The sequence below is a fragment of the Nicotiana attenuata genome, unplaced genomic scaffold, assembly GCF_001879085.1.
Source record: "Nicotiana attenuata strain UT unplaced genomic scaffold, NIATTr2, whole genome shotgun sequence".
In the NCBI taxonomy this organism is placed as follows: Eukaryota; Viridiplantae; Streptophyta; class Magnoliopsida; order Solanales; family Solanaceae; genus Nicotiana; species Nicotiana attenuata.
The window spans coordinates 87,213-98,875 of record NW_017673415.1 but is presented as its reverse complement, the minus strand read 5'-3'; the positions used below and the strand labels follow the sequence as shown (position 1 = coordinate 98,875).

Here is an 11,663-nt window from a genome sequence, read left to right as displayed (position 1 = left end):
TGAAGCCCATTTATATTCCTTTGGGGTACATTTATGCTAGATTTTGCTACTCATGATTGTTTTGAATTTTAAACTATGTCCCATTTTCCAGGAGGGTCCTGAGAATCAAAAGTCAAACCTGTCTGGTGCTTGCCTTTCCTTACGGAGGGTTTCTCCGAAACAAAAGAAACTTTCTGCCCCTTTTTCAATCAAAGAAAAATCTTGTCAGTTTAAAAATATGGTGGTTGGTTTGTGGCCTTGACTTTGAGGACGAGTGCTCCTTCACTTCCCATGATCACTTTGATTTCCACTCGAAGACCTTGCTAGTTTACTGACTAACCACTTTCTCTATCATCCTTATCACAGAAAATACCTCTTCTCCATTCAGACCCAATACCCCCTATCTGTTGCATTGCTCATGACCTGATATTTACCAAGCCTTTGTGTCTCACATGAATCCCAAAGCATGTCAATTGCCACCCACTCCGTGTGTATGCTGTTCTTTCTTGACTTAAACCATTGGCCTTGGCCTTGAGGTCTGTTGCTCCTTCACTTGCCATGATAACTTTGATTTCTGCTTGGAAGACCTTGCTTGTCACTGGTTAACTACTTTCTTCGTCAATCTTATCACAGAAAATACCCTTGATCTGTTCAAACCCAACACCCTCTATCTGTTGCATTGTTCATGAATTGATAGGTACCAAACCTTTATATTTCACAAGGATCCCAAAGCATGTTGATTGTTACCAGCTCAGTGCGCTTGTTGTTCTTTCCTGACTTATGCCACTTTGATGTGCTAGCCAGATCCCGTTTTGTGCAATTGGAAAGTTGGTGGCAAATTTTGAAGTCATTTCTCACTTGTTCCGACCAAACAGACTCAGGAAGAGGAAGTAAATAAGACAAAAGGAACAAAGTAAAGGACAAAGGAGAGAGATGATTCCTAACAAGAAAACTACAAAGTAGAAACCTAACAGATGTGGATACCGACTCTAATGACCATGACATGCACCTGTGGCCTATTCTGTCAAGCAAGTCTGATGTTCAACTCTTGTTGTACCCTTAAACCGTGAAACTGGGCTTCAATACTCCGATTATCCACTTTTATTCACAATCCTTATTCGACTTGTAGTGCTCGAAGGGTTTTCACCATCAAGCCTCTCTCATTTGGTTCTTTCTCTCAACTTACAGTCGCCTCAAGGTACTTGTGAAGGTTCTCACCAATAAGACTCTCTCATTTCTGATTTCTCTCAGCTTTCATCGCCTTACGGTGCCCGTGAGGGTTTTCACCAATAAGACTCTCTCATTTCCATTTTCCTTGTTTGGACCGGAGTGTTGCCCCTGATATGAACTTGCTCGACTTGGCATCTCTCAAAGACTGATCGGAAGGTCTTTCTTTGGACCGTAATGTGGGCTTTTGGATGGGGTTAGAAAGAAAGGGTATCAAAAGGCTCAAAACAAATCAAATGGGTTCAAGATTACAACTTTCGGAATCAGATCTTTTACATAGCCACAACTTCTGCCCCAGTTTCTTTGCTTGAGGACTTTTGAAATTTTATTTTGATGGGACCGACCGTGAGGCTGCCTACGTATTCTTAAAAGGAATCAGGTCGAACGTAGTTCATGTCATAGGAATTGTTTTGTGGTTGTTACTTCTCTTTTTTCTTTTCTTTCCCTTTTTTTTCTTTTTTTTTCTTTCTTTTTTTTTCTTCTTTCTTTTCCGTTTTTTTGTCTCTTTTTCTTTCTTTTCATTCTTTTCTTCTTTCCTTTTCTTTTCTCTTCTCTTTTATTCTTTACTGCTTTGCTGAATTTCGCTACTGATTCCAAAAGAGGGGTATGAAAGGAAATAAATAAGGCTCAAAAGGGGTAATAAAGGATAAAGTGTTTAGATAGCAGAACAAAATGCCTTCGTCATTCCAATCTTCAAAACATGCCAAGTACAAACAAACAAAATTTAAACCAAAGAAATCATACATAATATCTTTTGACTGCATCAGAATTGCCAGCCATTTCTACACATTTGCCTTCTGCATCTGTTAAATACAAAGCACCATTGGACAACACTCTTACTCTCATTACCACAAACGGCCCCTGTCAATTTGGGCAAACTTTCCTTTAGCTTCAACCCGATGCGGCATGATGCATTTCAATAGGGTTTCTTTATGTTCTATCTACCCCAGTTTCACACAATTCGGGCTTGAAGTGATCTCAAAATGCCTTTACTTATTTCCCTCAAATGTCCATATCATCTTCCAAATTGTTTCATTGCTTCATGACTAAACTGACTTTTTAAGACCAGGCTGAGAATACGCGTGCATGTCATGTCACTAGGTCAACAGGAAGGACTATAAAGAAAAAAGAACTAAACAACTGACTAGATATAACAGAAAACAGAAAATTGCATTAGACAGATGGTGAAAGGGTTTGAACAACAAAACAAGCAAACTAAACTGGGGTCACAAACGTGGAACAAACCTAGACAACACTAAACGAGTTACTACAACTAAACAAACTAGGCAAAATAAAAGGATAAAAGGGTTTGAGCCACAAGACACTATCCGGATTACAACCCTGAAATAACCCGGACAACAGAAATGACAACACAATAAACACACCAAACTCCTTCCGGCTAGCCCAAAGAAAGGAGCGTCTTTCCAATTACCAAGCTCGGCATCTTAGCCACTGAGTTCCGCATCAATATTACCAAGACCATTACCAACTTCAATATTATCAAATTTAGTCAACATGTTCCCAGGAGGATTCGCATGCTCCCTGTCACTGTCATTGATCACAATTACCCTTTTTGAATCAATACTTTTCTATTTCCCTTTTCAAAGAGCGACAATCTTCAGTGCTATGACCTTGGACATTAGAGTGGTACATGCATCGCACAGCGGGATCAAAGCCTTTTGGCATATGGGTCTGTAGTATAGCCGAGGAGCGGCCCAATCAGGCCAGAATGCTTTAACTTTTCAAACAAGCTTGTATAGAATTCTCCGATGGGCGTGAAAGCATTTTCTTTTTTCAGTAGTCCTTTTCATTTTTACTCTGGTCTCGGTTGGACCTTTTGCGGGCAAGTGGTTGATATGCCTGAGGGGGCGAGTGAGACGTTTGTGGAAGTGGTGCGGGCCATCGCGGGCCTCGGGGAGTGGACCATATGAATGGTGCATTGTGGGCCGGGGTATCGGGGAAGTGATGTACGCATTTTGGGGGTTTTGTGGAGAGAAGTAGCAGTGGGGAGGATTACAAGGATATCCAAGAGGTCGATATTGAGGCTGAAAGCATTTAGCAAGAACGACCACTAGACCATGTTGTCGGCGGGGCTCAGCAATATCTTTTCTATCAATGGGAGGGCTATCCGAGCAACTTGTTCATTCCATCTGAGCCAAAAATCCCTAAAACTTTCCTTGGGTTTCTTTTCCATATGAGATAGGGAGGAGCGGTCTGGGACAATGTCTATATTGTACTGAAAGTGTCGCACAAAATCTTGAGCCATGTCGCCCGATGTATGCCACTTCCCGACAAGTTCTTACTGAAATAGGCCATCAACAAGTCATCTTTCTCTCCAAAGCTGCCCCAGTCAAGCTCTTACTGAAATAGGCCATCAACAAGTCATCTTTCTCTCCAACACTTCTCATTTCAACTGCAATAAATAACCCTCAGGTGGGCTACCGGATCTCCACACCCATCATACAAGTTCAATTTTGGCACTTTAAATCCCGCGGGTGGCGCAGGCAGACTCAGGGGACACAGGCAGTTCTTTGTAATCATGCTACCCCTGGTCTCCCCATTTCCTTGCTTGTTTCTTTAAGGATTGTTCTATGCCTTTCAGCCTCCTGGGTGTCTCGTCCACCCCTTCTTTTCCTGTGAACTTTTTCATTTTTCAACATGAGGCTCATTCCGAAGGCTCTGATTGATGAGTCAAGAACCTTGTGGGCAACTCTGAGGAGTAATATTGAACATCATGGGCTTTGAGTGGGTGTTCACTGTTAGGGATAGTGGATATGACAGGAGGGAATTTTGGGGAGAGGTAATTGGAAGAAGAGTGATGGAGCTACTAGGTGGTTGGGAAAAGTTGTGATAAACGGGTGGATCTGGAGAGTATGGGGATCATCCGGCACTATGACCGGAGTTTGGGTAAGGGTAGCATTTAGAGCTAGGTGGTGGCGGGGGTGGTGCCTCCCAGTCATCCAGGCTTGATACATGTCCATCGTGTGTTGTCTTAACATCCTTACCTCATAGCCAGACTAGTCTCCCGTTCAACGCAACTGATTTCGGGCACCGGTATCAACCAACCACAATTTTTGGGTTGTTGTCCGCCATCGCCTTTTGCTTTATGTTGTGGAGAGGAGTTACTACTTCGGGAACCACAAACCAACCACCTTTCTGTACTGATATGTCAACAACAAACTTGGTAGTGATTAGAGCTTAACAGATAGGCAACCGCAACATTGGGGAATGTAATGCACCTAAGCAGTTAACCATTTCTCATCATGCATTTGATCGGTTGCTTGCGTCATCTCGCTTTTCCTAATTTTCATTCGCCACTTCTCTTCTCTTCTTTTTCACTTACGCCTTTCTTTGCTTGACTTCTCTCTCTTGTTTTGCCACAATTCCCTTCCTATCGTTTCTTATTTCCTCTCTCACTTTTTCTTTTCTTTTTTCTTTTCTCTCTTTTTTTTTCCTCTCTTTTTCCTTTTTTTTTCTCTTTTTTTTTTCTTCTTTTGGTTATGGTCGAATCCTATGGAGATTGCCTACGTATCATGACCCCGCATGAATCAGACCGAGCGTAGTTCTGGGGATGAGTGAAAAAATAAATAATAAAACATTTTGGGAATTTTCAAAAAATTTCATAGAAATAAAACGTTTTGATTACAACGACTCCATCCTACCTAATTTTACCCACAAAAACTAACAGACTTGACAGACTCCGATAGAAAGGTACAGACTCAAAACAGACTAACAGAAAGATGAAAAATACAGACTCGAAAACAGAACACAGACTCCAACGGAAATCAGAATACATCAATCCTCAACAGCTCTTGGGGCCCACGGGACATTCATTTGGTCTCGCCACGGGCCTACGCGCCAAATTCCTTTGAGATGAATAGAGATCTTCCATTATCTGGCGGGACAAAGGTCATTATAAGTGGCAAAGAACATGGATCTAGTCTTGTCCTCACAACTACTTGCAATTTATCGCGATGTAGTCGGCGATTCTTCTGACCCTTTCTCTTATGATGCCCTTTCTTGCAACAAACGCCCATCTGTCGGGCCCTAGCTTCCAAAGTTTGCTCAGCTACATGATTCTGTTCCTGAAGTTGTTGCAAATCTCTTTCTAACTGTGCCATTGCTGCATAAACAGTGTTCTCTTTCTGCATTAAAGTCTTTTCCTGCTTAATCATTTTGTTCTCAAGGACGGTGATTTTTCTTCAACCCTACAACCTCACTGTCATATTTCTCTTTTAACTGTTTAACCAAGCGTGCTCGCTCCTGCCGCATTCTGGCCAATTTTTGTTCGAGCTCTTTGCCAGTTCGCACTTCGCCTTGTTCAGATCAAACCATATTTCCCCCACTTTCTGTCTAAGATTAGCTATAAGCTTTTCATCTTTTGCACTTCTAGCGGGGTTTCGGGCCATTTTCATTTCCTGAATTTGGGCTAGATAAGGGCATCATTTTCCTTGGCTAACTTTTTTCTTTTCGCCTTCGGCCTTGTGCTTGGAGATCATTGTCAAATTCCATGTTTCTCAGCTTCTCTTTCAAGGCATGAATCTCGGCTTGATATGTCTTTTCTTTTTTTTCCCCCATGCCAACCTTTCTTGATTTTGTCGTCAAAAGCTTGAACATAAGGTCTTTTGGCAGGCCTCTCGGGCTCGGGCTTCGGCTCGTTGTTTATACTAGACCTTTCTCAAACCAAGCAGCATAGTTTGGATCTACTTCCCCCTTTTGCCACATCTGGTACTGAGTGCCATTTTTCATATACCGGCAGTTATTCCAAATCCTGCTGAACTAAAGCCTCGGGCAATGCAAGCTTCTGGATGTGCTCTATGACCTGGATGCTTAGATCTTCATCTTCGGGCACATCTGATATCTTCCCAATTGCCTCAGACCCTCTGCGGTGCATATGCTGGATACTCTTTACACCCATTAACCTCAGGTAGCCCTTGGTAGCACTCATGTATATGGCTTCTTTCCTCGGGATCCATCCATAGTCTACTCGACCTGACCTGCTTTGAGAGCTTTCAAGTGGGAGACCCATGCTTCAAACCCTTCTAGCACGTTGTAATCCTTTACCTCTCCTCGTAACTGGTGATGAAGTTAACCCGGGCTCGAACCATAAAACTCATGAATCTGGGGTGATGGCGAAGATGCTCGATCAACCACATTTTGTTGAAGGATATTGCAACCTTCAAGAATTGAGCCCCGGCTTTGCGTAATGTCAATCTCGATAAATATCCGCAGCCCAACGGGGACAAGTGTATGATCTCTCTGTAGTTGAAGGACTTGTGGCAATTCTAAACCATACGAGTACCCACTGCCCTTTCTCATTTTGGAAAAACCATGATCCCCAAGAGCGCCACAATAAATGCAACCGGCGATAAAATTTGCCAAAGGCCCTTATCTTGTTTGTTGCTCAAATCCTTTTCATGCGTTTCGAAACCCAGCTGAGTGCCCGAACCTGAAGTACAAAGAATATGGAAAGAACAACACCCTTTGCTTACATGGCTTTCTTCATCTGTTTACTGATATTCAGGAGGTCAAAGAACATTTTGTTGCACTCGGATGGAGCCCTCAGAAATATAAGTTGTTGCTTCTCAAATCTGGGCCAAACTCGATGTACCCGCCATTTCCTCCAAAAGTAGGGGTGATCTCAAAGTCCGAGAAACGAAAAACATTGTGGACAGGGTCCCAGAAAGTTACCAAAGGCCTTGATTAGATCTTCCCGTGGTTTTTATCTCAAAAATGTTTATAAGGGCACCCAACTGCTTTTCACCCATTTCTGACCATCTTCATCTAGATCATTCGACCACATACGCAAGTGCAACGAGCCCTGTTCCCTGACCACTTCTGGCGGATCCTGGATAGTAAGTCATTTATTCCTGTGGAAGGTTAAGTTAGGGTTGACTCTAAGTGGACTTTTTTGTAAAACAGGTTTCCAATTTTACACAAATGGACCATGATTAAAGGACCATGATTCCTTCCCCATAATGCAATTTAACCAAATGACTATTTTTGCAAAACGTGGCCCTTCCCCAATCCACATGAATTTCGAGGCGGGGAGGACTATTTTATGACACTTCACAAACTTGTCCGTTCTTTTAGGAAAAATAGCCCTTCGACAACTGAAAAATACTCTAAGGCTATCTCGGCAAGAACGGTTTAAGACATTTGCCGAAGCTGAAATCGGCTTATTTCGACCAAAACTCAAACTCATTTACTTGACCACTGGCTCTCGTTTTTTTCTCTTTTTTTTTTTCAAAAATAAGGCCGAACCTTAGTAGGTTGCCTACGTATCCCACATCAGGTGAGAATCAGACCTGCGCAGTTCGGTCAGCTTTGACACATTTGAAAAGGATACAGTTGTTTGACTCTTTTGAAATAACTCTCTCTTTTTTTTTTGAAAAATGTTGGCAGAGTTTCGGGATGTTTTCAAATATCGGGTTTTTCTTTAGAACCGGGCTTATTTCTTCCCTACATCACTCTTGGTTTTTTTCTTTTTGCTTATTTTTTCCCTAGCCGGTCAACATGCAAGCCGAAACAAAATAAATGTTTACATAGCACATAGAATGCATCAGGAATGGTCTGTTATTTTGGGTACACCTGTCCTAGACGGACCCAACCCTGTGTGAATCCCTAAGTCAAATGCACGCGATGCAAACAAGAGTTCCTACTAGGGATCTGCATGAAGCTGTGTTTTTCTAGGTTTAAATCCTGGGGTTTTGTTCTAGACTTGGGGTACCCGAGCGGACAATTGGGGCCGTATGTACCGGGAGCACTGTAGTTTGGCCCGGCCTTGTCGCTTGCCCAGCCTCGTTCTATTTGGTGGGTAACTTCTACAGAGCGGGCCAGCGAACGTGTGCACCATTTTTTAGAAGACTCAGATGGTGGCGTAAGAAGACAGTTATATACAATTCAAAAATATTAAAGGATAAACAGATAGCAATTAGCACAAAGGTTCACAAAAATACAGTAATATGAACAATAAATAAAGCCAAGTAAAAATCATAAAACAAGCTCAAATTCTTGAACCCTGAACCATGATTCTGGGTTGGCGTTCCCCAGCAGAGTCGCCAGAGCTGTCACACCTCCTTTTTACCTACACCCCGGGAAGGGAGTATAAGGGAGTTTTATCCAATTAAAGTGACAATCGAAACGGGATTCTTTATTTATAATAAATTTTGAGTCGCCACTTGGAATAATTTATGGTGTCCCAAGTCACCGGTTTAAATCCGAATCAAGGAAAGATTGACTCTGTTATACAGTCCGCGAACACAGAAATTCGGGTAAGGAATTCTGTTAACCGGGAGAAGGTGTTAGGTACTCCCGAGTTCCGTGGTTCTAGCACGGTCGCTTTGATCATACTTGGCTTATTAAAGATTGTTTAAATTACTCATTTTGACTATGTGCATTTACTTTTACCACTTTTAAATAAGAAAATTATCTTGAAACGGGTCACGGCGTACGTGTACCTGTTTGTTTGGCGCGTCAAAAATCATGTCACGCGAACGTGTCCACAATCGATAACGCTTTATTATTATTAAGAGAAGTTTGGCCAAAGTTGCGCGAACGCATACTCTGGTTTTTTTTTAAGATCGTAATCATGTCACGCGAACGTGTCATGACCATGATAACATGTTAAACGCGCCTAAAGCAAACTACGATTATTTATATTGTTATATCTAAATTGTGAAATTAATACGAGGGCCATGCAAATTTAAAGTTTTATTTGGCACGACACACCCCAACTATTTATCAAAAAAATTGGATCAAAATATTGAGGGCCATAAACTAATCGATTATCTATTACAGCTCTCCTCAATTATTAATAAAAATCTAACAATAACTTTATATGAACTGGCTTTATGTCCCTCTTGTATTTTTCAAACCCATCATCTATACTATCTGAAGGTTAAATAGCCTTGTTCAGGCCCACGAAAAGAGCCCAAGCCTCAAAGAAATACGCCTAACTGGGCTCGGCGATCGAACCCAACGCAGGAACAGCCAACATTGAATTAAGGCAGACTTCCAACAAGAAAAACAGATTTATGCCAAAAATAAGTTATAATTTAAAGAAGAAAACTGCAATTAAAGCCTAAATTAAATCAGTATTAACATGCTATATGTATTAAACTAGGAAACTTTATCAATTATTCATCACTAACCTTATTAAACCTCAATTCACATGTTTTTCCTAAAAAAAAACTTCATACTTAACAAATCTGATTTTTCGAACTTTTATTCTGTTGACTCAAAATTAATCCAAACTAGCTAAAAAACAATGGTCATTTGGTACGAAATCAAAATAATCACCTAAGCATGGTTACTATCATCCATCCCGACTTTAAATCCAAACCACCTCCCAACATTAGATACAATCACAGTCCCCAATAACAACAAATGAATCAAAACTTAGCCTAAATGTCATAACCAAATACAGACCGAGACATTCTTATAACTAAGCCAATTCCATACAAAGCTGTAACCAGAGGAATCCAAAAACATAAAAGAAACCTTGATTCTATACTATGATATCGTCGTTCATAATCAGTATACCAAATCACAATCATTCTAAAGTTAAATATTACAGCCAGCATGAAATTAGAAGACAAGGAAGTGAAATTCAATAACAGGTAGCATGCTTTCATTACATTCCAAATTCAAACTTCAGATTACACTTAAGTGATATCCATGATGCGAGAATACCTAGAAATTTAAGAGGAAAAAAGAAGTGAGGAGGCAGTAAACAGCAACAGAGCAGAGTCCCAACAAAAGCAATAGAACAGTGACTTCACAGCAGCTCAAAACCCAACTCTAAACACCCCAAATCAAACCATCTTCGCCAGGTGTAGAATTCAGACTTTTAAGAGATTCTTAACTAGGGAAGAGGATCAAAATCAACACTAAACAGAATTTTGAGGCAATCTTTCAAAAAGAAAATGCAGAGAAATCAGTTGTTTCCTTTTCAATTTTCAGTCGTTTCTATTTTTCCAGAATTCTATCTCTTTCTAAATCTGCCTTGAATGCCAAGCAAAAGGTGCCTTTAATAGGCAAGGCATTAGGGCAGCTAAAAAGAAGTCAGATTTGCAATTAGACCCTTTTACATTTTCGTTTGCTTAGAGTCCTTAGTTTAAATGTCATATTTTCATATAAGTTCCCACCCAGACTTCCTAGAAGCTTCCTATTCTGTTATTCAGAGACTCCCCTACCTATATTCCCCAATTTACCCCTTATAACCTTGCTATTTATCCTTAAGACCAAAACGGGGTCAAATTGACCAAAGACCCAATCCCAAACTTGGGCCAATGGACAAGCTTCAACATTTGGACCTTCATTCGACGGGTTGGTACTGACAAACCCAAGCCCAAACCAAACAAACGAAAATAACCAAAACTTAGAGAAAAGAAATGGCAAATCAATTCGGGACTGAGACAGTATGATTATTCTTTTCTTTTTCCCTTTTTTTCTTTTTTTTAATAAAGCACTTTAAAAAAAGAATGGACTTGAACTTGGTCGGCTTTGAACGGTAAGAGGAAACTCGATTTTGGGCTTAGGGAATCCTAATTGAAACGCCCAAACATCAGATTTCCTCATCTTTTGTTCTTTTTCTTCTCACTTCTTTTTCTAATTTCTTTTAAATTAAAATTAAAAATAAACCTAAATTAATTCCTAATCAAATTATGCTATCAAATTACTTAACATAATTCTAAATAACAATTATTACAAATAATTAAAAACCAAATTAAAGAAAAACTACCAAAATTCAAAATTAAATTAAAAAGTGCAAATAAAACTATTTTGTGATTTTTTCATTTCTTATAAACAAACTAATTTACTAATTGATCCAAAAAATGTAAAATTAAAATCCTAAATGCAAATGCAACATATTTTTGTATTTTTCATGAATTAAAAAATTAACATGCGCAGACAAATCAAACAATTAACGAAAAAATGCTACAAAAATCTATAAAATTGCAAATAATGGGAAAATTTATTTTGTTTTGAATTTGTGGGAGTAATTCATATAGGGCAAATCACGTGCTCACAAAACCCTGTTCCAAACTTTGTACACTACCAAAGATAAAGAAACATGTAAAAATTTTAACCACTCATCAGATCAACTAGTCATGGAGATCATCGCCCCATAAGAGACATTGCCAAATTCTAAAGCTAACTAAATGACATTCTCATCCAAACATACCTTACCCAAGTCTGATTGCGCTAATTCCAGGTCCATTGATCTCAATCTCACCCAGCACAAGCTGCCCGACATTCCCACAACCAATGCCACCTAGAGCCGCGTGTGATGAAACTCGCACCCAACAAGCAATAAACTCGATATAACCAAAGAATAGAAGGAGAACCAAATAAGAGAACTACCCACAGTTCTACAGGTACAACCCCAACAACACCATACTATGAATCCATCCCACAATGAAGAAGAAAAACACACGAAATAATCACAAGGA

At 40.1% G+C, this 11,663-nt stretch overlaps 1 long non-coding RNA gene across 1 annotated transcript in view; it reads right to left on the bottom strand.

Annotated features, from left to right (window-relative positions):
• Positions 1–1,141: 1,141 nt before the first annotated feature.
• Positions 1,142–11,663, bottom strand: part of LOC109216326 — an 18,132-nt gene continuing 7,610 nt past the window's right edge. The window contains exon 3 of the long non-coding RNA XR_002066472.1: positions 1,142–1,153. This is a non-coding gene — a long non-coding RNA (uncharacterized LOC109216326). The remainder of the gene's footprint in view (positions 1,154–11,663) is intronic.